This window comes from Crotalus tigris, unplaced genomic scaffold, assembly GCF_016545835.1.
Source record: "Crotalus tigris isolate CLP2741 ecotype Arizona unplaced genomic scaffold, ASM1654583v1 scf7180000017630.2799268, whole genome shotgun sequence".
Lineage (NCBI taxonomy): Eukaryota > Metazoa > Chordata > Lepidosauria > Squamata > Viperidae > Crotalus > Crotalus tigris.
In genome coordinates, this window is record NW_024096524.1 from 1585610 (window position 1) to 1598816 (window position 13207).

General features: G+C 34.1%; 1 protein-coding gene across 6 annotated transcripts in view; it reads right to left on the bottom strand.

The window, feature by feature from the left end:
• ZNF516 (zinc finger protein 516) overlaps positions 1–13207 on the bottom strand; it is a 139383-nt gene that overhangs the window by 71705 nt on the left and 54471 nt on the right. The window lies entirely within an intron of this gene.

The window sequence follows — 13207 nt, forward strand, 5'->3', positions numbered from 1 at the left end:
ATTGGTATGTGCTAAAAATAAGAACATCAATCTCACAAACAGTTAAATTTGTCTTTCCAAACCAAAAAATAGTGTGCATGTAGCTTCAACTTAATAAGCCCTTTCTTGAAGTAACTGTAATATTTTAAGTCTGTGGTTTTATACACATGTATAATTTCATGAAAAACAGCCAACATTTTGTTTGTCTAAAGATAAAGGATTTCTGTAGGACCCAGTAGACTATCCTTGTTAAAAATGTTTTCTTAAACATGCAGATATACAGAAAAGGATGCATCTTATTTTACTTAAATAAAATTCCTATAAACGAGCCCATTAAATAAACAACTACTAATATTTTTTTCTTAACTGATTTCTAATATCCTTCTTAATACAAATGAAGTATAGGAATGTGCTCACAATCTTGCTACATTAAAATTAGTACAAAACTTCATTTTTACATGTTAAAGGAAGAACGTTTGATATTTTCTGTTGTACCCATTCAAAATTAGATGCTGTTTTTTCTGCCCTGCAAATAAATGGTAGATATATGCATATATAATCTCTTTTATATACAGAAGAAACCATTTCTATTTGTTTATTATTTCATGTTTAATGGAAAGATATCCGTTTTTAACCCACCTTGCTTTTTAAGAAAAAAAAATAATCCTGTCTCTCTGTTGGTGAAGATGCATTTTATTTGCAAACCATGAGCTCCAATAGTATAACATTTGTATACCCATTACTTCAAAAGGAGAGTTCACATTTCTGCTTCCAGATATCTAGATTCCTGCCCCTTTCTTCTCAGAAAGCATGTAACACAGGATGAATTTTATATAAAACATCTCCCCAAAGCAATTATTCCTGAAGTATATTAACCAATTTATATAAGAGTATGGTAGATTTAAAACTTTTTAAGACTAGGAATAGAGAGCTCCAGTTCTGTGAATCAGTAACTGGAAATGTGTTCTGGTCTGTGGCCATAATTCAAATCAAACCTTTATTAGGGCCTTGAGGTCAGAGAGCACAACAGTAAATGATAGAAACATATAACTATTATTTTAAAAACACATACAATGCAATAGAGGTATAATGGCATATGGGCATTTAAAAAGAAGTCATGATCTGTAAGGTTGGATACTAGGCTTAAACTGGTTGGAAACTCAGTATCCCAGTTACACTGCTTAAGATGATTCCTGGCATTTTCAAACCCTAATGGACAGATGCTTTCCAAAGAGAGACCTAAGGACTTGAGTTTGGAATTAGCTTTTGTTAACCAAAAAGCTGGTTGATTTAAAAAGGCAACTGAGAACCTGTGGAGCCAGACCTATGGGGGGGGTGGGGGGGGAAGAAGGAGAATAATTTCAATCAGAAATTAAGCCATTGGGCTAATATCAAGTGTAAGGTGGCCCTAATAATAAAGATTTCATTTGATTTGGCAACAGAGAATGCTATTTGCAAGTATACTTTGACTAAATTGATAATAATGTACTCTCTTGTTGATATTAGTGTGCTATCATGGTATTTTGCCCTTCACAGCTCAATTCCATGCCATGAAAGGGCCATGAGCAATGAATCATCTATATCTATTACCACTGTGACAAATCCTATCTTACCCTTACATAACCAGTTCATAATGCATACTAATGGTTTGTGTAAGTACAGGAATTCTCAGGCAATACTATTGTTTGCTAAGTAAAGAAGTTGTATGCAGAATCAATTGCTAAGCCAGGGCTATATAGCATACATAAGTTGTTGAATTCCAATTCTCTTAAGATCTAGCCAAAATAGAAAAGATGAAAAGATGAATCACGCTGGTTGACAATTTTGGCAGTTGTCTCCATACTTCAACGTCACCAGGTTACAGGCAGCAGTTATAACAATTAAGTCATACTTTTATTTTAGACCAGTAATTATAATATCTATTCCATTTCATGTGCTTCAAAGTAATGTTATATATAAATCCCTTAAGAAAATAAGCTTTCATTTCTTTAACAGCAGTTTATCTAGTAATTAAAACTCTTCAGATAAGAAATGATGCAAAGAGATTTTGTACAAGGAACCGTGTTTAAAAAATAATATTCAGTTCCTATTTTTCAAGGATAACACAACTGTTCTGTAACAGCAGAGCATTTAGGACATTAAGGTAGCAAGATGAAGGGGGGGGGGGAAAACAGCCTGTCTTTAAATAGTAAGCTCATCCTTGACTTTTACAGCAAATCTCAGCAGGATATGTCCTTCAAAGTGAATATTGGCATTAGGGAAAAGTTAGCATGATTTTACCTTGATTTTGCTTATTTTTTTTTAACTGCAGGTGAAAAAGACACTTGCACAATAACATTCTGCACCATTTCAGGATCAGCTCCCAGAACTGCCTGATCTCAGAATCCAGTCTGAGCTGAGTCAATTTATTTCTGACTCTGCATTTTCATTTGAATTGATGCAGTTTTGCAAATCTTATAGGTGGCTTATTTTTCAAGGGCTGGGAACTTTGGCCTCATCCTGTCTCCAGTTCCTAGTCTGAAGAAATACTAAAGCAGCAGTTTGTTTTATTCTGGGCAAAGAGATGTCTGCTATGTTTTTTGTGTTCTGGAAGGCATTATTTTCAGATTTGCAACTGTTAGCACTGCAGATTTACTCTGAGATTCTTTGCCCACATCATTTGTTTTCTCTCCCTCCCTCTCCAGAGTTAATGATGGTATTAAAAACGGGCTCCAAAATTCCTGATAAAATAATTAGAGGCTTCTGAAACAGCTCTATCAATAACCCATCATGGAGAGACACACCTATAAGGATATATTAAGCAAATATAGATCTCGCCAGTGAGAAATAGAGAAGAGAAAATTCACAGGACAGAAAACAAGGGAAAGTGTGGAGCAAAAATGTGAACCCATTTTAAAAGGAATTTTACTAAAAGGTTCATTCTTGCAAGGGTTTTTCAAGATATATAGAGAAACATAGCACTGTCACCCACTCAGTACATATTTTGTGCTTCAGTATACTGGTCATGTTTGTCTTCACAGAGACAAAGAAATGTATTCTATGGGTTACACTGTAGCACTATAAGGCATAAATTAAAATACATCATTAACATCCTGATCCAGCTTATCTTACTACCAAAACAAAGAAACGATTATTTAAGCAAATGGGAGGGGGAAGGAGTAAGCCCATCACAATAATGAAGAGCTCCTTGCCCTAAAAACTGTTCTGTTACAAGATCAACAATTATAAGCTTATATTCTACAGATTTGTATCCCAAATGGCTGCATGAAGTGATGCATTCTCTAATGGGAGAGTAAGTACCATTGATGACTAGGCCTTGGGGCTTCTGCTGTTCTCAGACCAATCAATAATCCATTATGTCCAAACTACATTTCCACTCCAATATAAAAAATAAAAGGGCAGCCAGTCTTAGCAATTAACCCATGGACTATAAAACAATAGTAATAAATAATAATAACACTCACATGAAATCTCAAGACTGAAATAATTATTTCCATGTATAATATTGAAAAAGCTATTCACACCATCATTTTTACCATATTTCTTCTTCCCTTGAACCTTTTACACATACACATACTTCACACACACACACATACACACACACACTACACACAAATATGCACTCATACCTCTCTGATTAGATGCAATGCTACATTCATAATTAACCTATTATTATACATTCAGAACAAAGGAAAAACACATCCCATCTTCAGTAGGTAAAATATAATTATCATATTCTTTGAAGTGCATTGTTTTTCTGCACAAGGAAAAAGCTTAATTCATTTTCATGTATCATGATTTTTATTACTGTAACTAAGGGTCTCAAAGGATGGAAATGGCCTGGGCCTTTTAGATTTCCAAGACAGCCTGATAATTTTATTAGGGATATTTTAATATATAACTTAGAATGATGGTGAGATTGTTTGATATACTGACATTAAATCTGGCTGGAATACATATTTGGCTATATTTAGGAAAGAGTCCTGGAAATTTATGGACTAAATCTGGATACAACCCACTATAAATCTGAGATAAGATAATGCTGAACTTCAGCAGGTATGAGTTGCTTTAATAAAGTTTGAGGTATATTGTATTATTCATTCCAACCAACTTAACTGAAATAGTTCTACATAGATAAAAAAAATATCAGTATATCCTATATACATTACAATACAAATACATTGTTACAGATATTATTCCTTTTGTTCAGCAATTAATAATCCTATAAAAACAATACTCATCATTATCATTCACCTCTGAAATAACAAAGAACAACCTCTCCAACCTCATATTGTCTCAGAGTTTTGCAAAGTATAGGCATGTCACACATCAAGATGGTACTAGATTTTAACAACCACTTTAAAATAATTATGATATCTAACAGCTATGCACACCACAAAGTACCACTATAAAAATCTGTTACCTCCCAATTGTATTTCCTATGGAATCTTAAGCTCAGTATGATCAACTGTAAAATTATACAGAGAGAAACCTTCCTTAAATTTTCCAGGCCTCAGATAATTAAAAATTAAAGCAATCTCTTTTAATTAAGCATACTATATTGACTAGTAACAGTTCAGTATCTTTGTTTGGCATCCTTATATCAGCAAGTGCACAATTATGTTGAGATTTCCCAACCAATTTCAACAACATCCATATCTACAGCAAAAAAAAAAAAAAAATCAGGATTCAACATGATAAATTTATTTCACTTGGGGTATTTGATTCTTTGTTGATGGTTCACTTAGCAGGGGGTTGGACTAGAAGACATCCAATGTCCCTTCTGACATTCCATTCTTCCCAAGTACAGGTTTGAATTTCTAGAGAAATAATATAGCCAAGCTCTGGATGAAATTCTGATAGCTTTCTTGATAGCAATAAAGAAGAGACTTGCTACTGCATTTTTCCAGAGATTCTTTCTCACTTTCCAGGCAAGCTAGTATTCTTATAAAGTCTACCATCTAAGTGCTTAACACGATTGATCTTATTTAGCTTACTAGCGCCACTTGCTGCAGAAATCTTTTAAAAATGAAATTATGTAGGAGAAATTCCTTTGGTAGGTAGAAATTCCTTCACTATAAATGGGAGAACACTAGAAATCTGATCCAATCTGATCCAGTGCTAATAAGAGGTGCTGTGATGTGACAGAGAAATATTTATTTTCTCTTATCACTGAATCATACAATTCCATCCAATGGATCTTCACTAAGTGGCCTGAAACCGACCAGTTTAATAAAATATAAATGAACGTAAGGATCAATTTTCTGAGGTATATTGCAATTATGGCATTAAGTACAGCAAGGATAAAATTACAGTTCCATTTTAATGTTTAATGTATTAAGCCAATACAATAATATGTATATCATAATTCATTTTATTAGAATATAGATATTTAGGAGAAGCTAAATATATGCAGAACAAGAGACCATGTAAGTTCATCCATATCAGTTCAAACATTATATATCTCATTTATCATCAAGGAATTAGAAGTGCAGACAGGCTATGAAAGGCATGATATTTACATAGATATATAATATTGGGCCAAGATATTAAATAAGCTCACTCTGTAAAGATTAAGAAAATGATTATTTTGGCTGTGGATGCATTATATTTTTATCTTTGTTTCACAGTTTTGTTTTAGCACTACAGTTCAGCAACATTTTGGGGCCACAAAATTCTATCTCGATGAAAAACATTTTAATTCCCCTCTTCAGTCAAAATGAGTTCCCTTTCTGTCTTAAGATTTACAAATAGTAAGGCAGTTCCCATTATAAGGTTCACAACCTAAAAGATAAAACATGAAACAAAGAGGAATTAGGAAGAAAAAACACAAAAAAAACCAGTTTTTCCTTTCCTTGTTTAACTGTTATAAAGCCAGGACTGATGTCCCGCCCCTTGCTATGATGTTCTCCTTGGGAGACAGTTGAAGAGACCAGAACATACTGCTTCTCACCAAGAGTCCCACAGTAACATATATGCATACGTATAGATGTATCTGCACAAGTACACCATTTACCATAGTAAACAGAGTGAATGAGTTTTTTCTAAAAAAAATAATAATAATAAAATAAAATCATTTGAAAAGGAATTGTTCTATACAATAAATAACTTGTAAAACCCAAGATGATTATTTTGAATTTCCAAAGCTGCCATGTTTTGGAATAGTGGAATTACGATCTCTAGAGAAAAGAAATCAAACTTCTGCTGGCTTATTTCTGTGGAAAGTGGTGAATTATGTCCATGGAATTTCAATATTACACATTCATATTGCAGAAGGACAAAAAGAAACGCTCTGATCATTTTTTATCAATAATGTTCTCAAAATATTTTCCCTCCACATAAAATTTGCTTTATGCTAGCTAGGAAGTAAAAACAAATGTCCGTAAATATTTTCTAAGCTTTCTCTTCTCTCCAAATTTCAATACAAAGATATCCTTACACTGTCCTTGCCAGCTAGAAATAGGTGTGATTTATTTTTTCTAGAAATCAATTCCTGAAAAATAACACAGGTGATCCAGGCAAGGTTATTTATTTCAAGTCTATAACACCTAGGAGTCTGCATCTATTTGTGCTATCTTACTAGCATAAACCTTTCACAGAGCAATATGAACAGAAAGGCACAAAAAATTATTACAACCCTAGACTAGCCCAAGGTTGCATTCTTAAACATTTCACTTTTATTAAACTTACCAAAGAAACTGTCAATATTCACAAAAGTACTAACATGAAGTAACCAAGTTTACACTTTTGTTGCCATTCCCAGTTCTTGCTAAAGCTGCTGTCATCAAGTGGTTTTAAATCATCCAATTATAAAACATTTTAAATGGAAAGCCAACATTTTAAGGTAAGAAACTGGTGCTTAGTTTATCATCCAACTTTATCATATTAATTTTAACAGAGCTAAGGAAATAATAAAATATATTCTTATGGGCTTATATTTGAAATGAAGAAATGTTAGAAGTGTTAATTTAAAAATGAATTGAACTCAAAAGTAATGGAAATAGTAATATTTTAAATTTATTTGTTTAAAAAATGAATCATTCTGAAGCATACTAAGAAATTACTATACAGTAATTGACATTCCAGATCTCCTTTCAGCAGACTTCAAAGGTAAGGGAGAAAATTAAATCCAAAATAGCAAAGAGCATTGTTTCTGAGGCAATACAGCACAAACAAACTGACAAAATTGACATCATTTGCATAATGATGCAATTGACATTGTATGTCATTTGTCTATATTTACATCATTTGCGTAAAGCAGTGTTTCCCAAACTTGACAATTTTAAGGCATGAGGACTTCAACTCCCAGAATTCCACAGCAACGCTGGCTGTGGAATTCTGGGAGTTGAAGTCCACATGCCTTAAAATTGTCAAGTTTGGGAAATACTGGCGTAAAGATATAATTCAATCAAATAGTGTACATTTGGATTTAATGGAACCCCCTGCCATCAATTTGTTAAACTGAGCTTTTATTGTAGTTAAAAATGCCTGCAATATTGTGGGACATAAGCTCCAAAAGTCTTTTATTCCTTTTACGACACACAAAAGACATGATGCGCTACTCCTTGCTAGCTAAAACCAAGAATTCTGAGTTTAGCTCACATAAATATATAGATCCCATACAGCTGGCTACCACCACATATTTTATTGTAATAAAAAAGAAGGGGAAGGTGTGGCATAGCAATAAAGACAGGGAAGGCAATACAGTGCTTTTCAAATATTTTAGATCAGTTCTTATTAGTTCAGTTAACACACCTCTGGCAAGTTTTTATAAAAGTTGTAATAGGCTAGGTGTGAATTCACTCCAGCGGCTGAACCTAGCTTTCTTAAGGAACTTTAACTCCCCTGTTTGGACAAAAAATATGGCCGCCGCTGCCAGGAAACTACTGCGCATGTGTTAACAAGGCTGCCTATGCCACGTGCGGTTGTAACAAAGAGCTGCGCGTGCTTCCAGCTGTGCAGACAATGGCGCCTCGTTTAAAAAATCCTGAGCAGCCTGGAGTGAAAAGACTGCTCCTTCGCACGCCAGCTGTTTCCCTTAATCAATCTCCCTCCCAGCATGCGTCCCCTTTGTCCTCCGCTTCCCTCGCTAACTGCTTGCCTTTCTGTCTTTTTTTTTTTTTTTTAAACGCGAGGGGTTGCCCGAGCCTCCCCGTTTGTTTAAGGCGGCTGCCGGCTGCTGGAAGGTGGCTGGGGTTGGTTAGGGAGGGGAGTTAGGGATTTCCCCCTTTTAAGTGGGGGTGGTTTCCCCTGTAGGAATCTGACTTCCTGAGTTTTACAATTTAGCAAGGAAATTTTTGAGTGGTCAATTAAATTGAATTAAATTATCTCTAATTAACTTTTAAACTAAGCAATTTCAGCTACTAGAAAAAATCCCCCCTAATGGAAAGGAACTATACCTGCCCAGGAGCCAAAAGTTGTAGATGTCTCGCATGGCCAGATCAGTCAAGACTAAAGGATCATGGTCCAAGACGGGGCGTGGCAACTTTGGCTGACTGATCTGATTGGCCAGGAATACAGTCTCAACCCACTGCGTGGATTATCCATCTCCAGTGCTGGAGAACTGATCACCTGATTGCCTGCTCTACTGAGTTGGGAAAGGCTAAAAAAAAATCACACTGGATAAGCTAACAAACCAACAAAATCCCTTAACTATCTTCAGATAAATCTGGCCATTTTTCATCACTGCAGCTCCCTAAATATTATTAGTATGTCCCCAGCCATCCAAATCTTATTCACCTGTGCATAATACTTTCCATGTCCTTTTCAAAACAGGTTGTTTTCTTATATCATTTCAGATGCAATCCAACAATATATAGGTAGTCCTTGATGTATGACTATAATTGAGCTGAAAATTTCCATTGCTAAGCAAGACAGTTAAGTTGGGTTTTGCCCCATTTTATGACCTTTCTTGCCACAGTTGTTAAATGAATCACTGTAGTTGTTAATTAGTAACACGGTTATCAAGTGAATCTGTCTTCCCCATTGACTTTGCTTATCAAAAATTCGCAAAAAGTGAGTACATGACCTGGGACATCACAATCATCATAAATATGGTCAGTTGCTAAGGATCTGAATTTGGATCACGTGACTATGGAGATGCTGCAACTATCATAAGTGTGAAAATTGGTCATAAATCACTTTTTTCAGTGTCTTTGTAACTTTGATCACTAAACAAACTGTTGTAAGTCAAAGACTACCTGTACACACTGGAAATATTTTCCAGATATAAATCAACTTGATGCTTTAAATGGGTATTTTGCATTTTTAGTGGCAATACAGGATGTCTCTATAATTTGTAGATATTAACTACTAACAACATTATGAAAACCCTCATCTTGTTTCGACTTCAGAAACTGAAAAGGTTGCATTCAATTGTCTTCAATATATGAATGGAAAAAATATAATTTAATTTTTGTCAACCCAAAATAATCCTGTTGGATCATTCTTACTACTGTTATTACAGTAACTTTCCCAGGCAAATATATTTACAATTCAATCCTATGCATATTTACTCAGGAATAAGTACGGTTGACTTAAATGAATCTTATTTTGGAGAAAAAAATATACAACAAAGTGGTCAAACATTACTCTTTTTCCTCCCCCTCACCTTTTCCTCCTAAAATTCTTTTAATTCCTATCCAGTCCAGCCCCCCAAAAAACCTATAATGATAGGAAGCAGACATGAGGCAAAGCTTTATTTTTATTTCCAAAAATGTCACATTAGTGGTGAGAAAATAAAAAAATGCTGAAAGGCTGCAGCCCAACATTTTGAGTCAAAATGAAAAAAGAAAATACAGGAAAAAAGGCAAAGTGGGGTAATAAAAAATATCCCAGGTGATAAAGAAGGTGATAAAGAGCCATCTCCCATTTGCAATTTACTCATCATGGCAGCCATTTTGTGAACAGGCAAATCCCCACAATAGCAGCCATTTAAAAAAAAAAGAATTCTTAATATTCAAAATACATGCAGCAGTCCACAAAGTTATATGAGATTATAGCTATACAGTATAACATGGATGAACCAGTCACACACAGCGTAAATGGCAGACTATGTACATCAATTTGAATCACTTTATGGGAAAAAAGAGGAAAATATAAGGTTTAAAATGAGCTGACTGTGGCAGTAAGAAATGCAGATGTCATAACAGTTCATTTGCATGTGATAAACAACTCTGGAACCTCTTCATTAGAGGTTCCTTTTAATTACACAGATAGACAGACACACAGATACGCACACAAATTATATATATATATAATTAAAAATATTACATAACTAACATGCTGAAGAAATAAAGCCGATCTAAACTAAATCCAAACTAAATAATATTTAATTAATCCAAAACTACTAAATATATACTTATAATTAATCCAAACTAAATATATACTTAAAAGCATAGTGCAATGTTAACTCAATGAAGTTTTATTTTAACAGTAGCTCTCTAACTGTTTTTCATTGTTTTTCAATGTCTTGAATCTCCACAGAGCTAGGGAACAATTTAACCATGTTTGCTTAGTAATGTGAATTTTGAACACCAATTCTAAATACTGAAAAAGCTCATAGTGAGAATAAATGTTTAATATTTCTGTTTAAATCTCTGCAAAACTCACAACAGAATTTTAGGATGAAAACAAAGGTGGGATCAGCATGATTATGATCTTAACTCACTCTTAGCATAAATGCACTGGAAACTGGATTCCTCCAGGACCCCACTTTCTCTAACTTAATATATTGCACCAGTTGCACAGAAAGTATAATTCCCAGAAATCCCATCTTGTTAAATTTGGAAAGCTGTAGTCCTAATGCAACTAAACAATACCATGTCGGGGTAAAATGCTATGAGTTGTAAGAATTTAAGGAAACCAATTCATTTTGACCGATATTAATCTTTTCTTCTTCCTCTTTCGACAAGAATCAACATTACAAAAAGTCTGTATAAGAACCAACCGAAAGGACATAAAGAAAGGGTGCAACAGCTTTTTATAAAAAGAAAGGGCCTACAGCATATATGAATGATACTAATGTCAAATTTTTTCTAACAAGAATTCCTCCTGTATGTGTCCCAATGTCTTAAAACCAGACAGATTTAAGAAGCAATTCTCTATTGGGAGGATCAAAGATAAAATGTCTTGAAACCATGTGTATCTAAAGATATCATTTACACATTGTTAATCTGCTCTATGTATATGTGTATACATTTATAAATGTGCATGTGTGTGTGTATGTTTGTGTCAATAGTTTTTTAGGTCAATAAGAAGTTGTTTACAGGGCAGTTAGGCTTATATCATTTTCACAGAAAGTTTATTTGATGGATCAAATCATCAACTATATAGTATGAAGCAACACATTATGCAATATTTATCAGAAAGAATGCAAGTTCACATCAAAAGGCCCACATTTTAAAGAAAAGCTAGTATCTGATTCATAATGTGTAGCATGGGAAAAGCATGCTACAGAAAGTGGATGTGACTAGTTTTGTTTTGTTAAAACTTTATCCATCTACCTCTTCCTATGCAACTCAGCCATGTAGTCTCAAGGGCTGGACTGTTATTTCAGCCAGTGTGATTTAATCTTGCAGAGCCATCCAGCTGCACCAAAAAGCTCCCTCTTTCTTAAATGTTTAATAACCCTTTGGTAGCTTTAAAACAAAAAATACAAGATAAACTTGTAGAAGGCAAGGCATTCTGTGTTTCTTAAACACTAGCACTGCTTTGCTGTGATCTTATTGTCATCAATGATGGTACAATACTTTGTTCCACTGCTTTTAGATATAATAACCTTGAAAACATTATAAGTCATTTTGTATGCAATTTTAGGTAGGAGAAAATTGTATATAATCCCCATTCTACAAGTGTGCAAATTCTCTCTATGTCTTAGCCATTCCACTTTGATTGCCTTAGTTTATACCTTCAAATACTCCCTTGCCACCACCAAACTCTCCCTTCCTCTCTCCTTCCTTCCCTCCCTCCCTCCCATCTCTCCCTCCTCTGGCCAACTGTTACAACCCTGACCTTTATTATCTTCTAAAAGCTTGATTATATTTGCAGGCCAGCCTTCAAAATGCAAATCTCACGTAACATAAAACAAAAGACTTTTATCAAACACAGAAACACAAATCTCAGAGCATCTATGCAGAGCCCTCAAGATGTTTATTCAAAACAAGCCTTATAGATTTCCATTGTGCATTCATCTTTGAACGTTACCTTGATGTTTCTAAAGTCTAACATAATGAATAGCTGAAAACATAGCACTAACAGATTTGCAAAAATGTTTGTAAAATTTGAAATCCATTGTATAACTTACTTTGCTATTTGCCTAGTCGCTTTTCAAAATATCAGTTGCTTCTCTGAGTATGTATCTGCCACACCCAGCACAGGTGTCTGCAGAACTGTGAGCTAATACATTGTTTCGTAAAATGGAGGGTAATTTTCCTTCTTATCTTTCTTCTCTTCTTCAAGTTGAATAAACTAGTATTCTAATATCTAGAATTCCAGCGCTAGCATTCATTCTTAAACAATTTTAAGAACCTTGCCTGAGGCAGTTTAACACAGAAAAATGAAACTAAATACTTGATTAATTAGAAGCCTTATTTTCTAGGAAAGCTTCAAGCCCAAATCTCAACAAATGTATACATTTGGCAGTTTTTATACTGAATTACAGTTTTTCCAAAGAATTTATGCATAATGTGTGTAATGTTTGGCTTCATAATTTAAGAAAACACCAAAATTGTTATAGTGATTTCCTTGTAATAGCAGTGGATTACACTATCTAAATAATAGTAGTTAATACCTAATTCTAAAGCTGCAACTAATCTCCTATTTATATAAGAAATAATGAACTTGTGCATATCACTGAATGGAAATATGGCTTGCTTTCCATGTATCTTCTGTTTAAACAGTTACAGTGAGAAAAACTATGATTCAAATCATTTCAATAAAAGATGCAAAGGAGAATTTACCTTTTGCTTGCTTTTTTTCACACTTTCAAACTTACATGAAGGCAGATATAGCTGTCAACAATCTAGTTAAAATAACCCTGAGCTTAGCACACTCTGTATTACTCCTACCAAACATTTCCAAAACTCTATTATTTCTGAACAACAGTAACATGGATTAATTGAACAGTGGAAGCAGAATCAAAGTACAATTACAATATTCACATTTCTGTGATAGATTTTGCAATTTCACTTGCAAAAGAAATAAAAAAGATAACATTTTCTGTACTTCT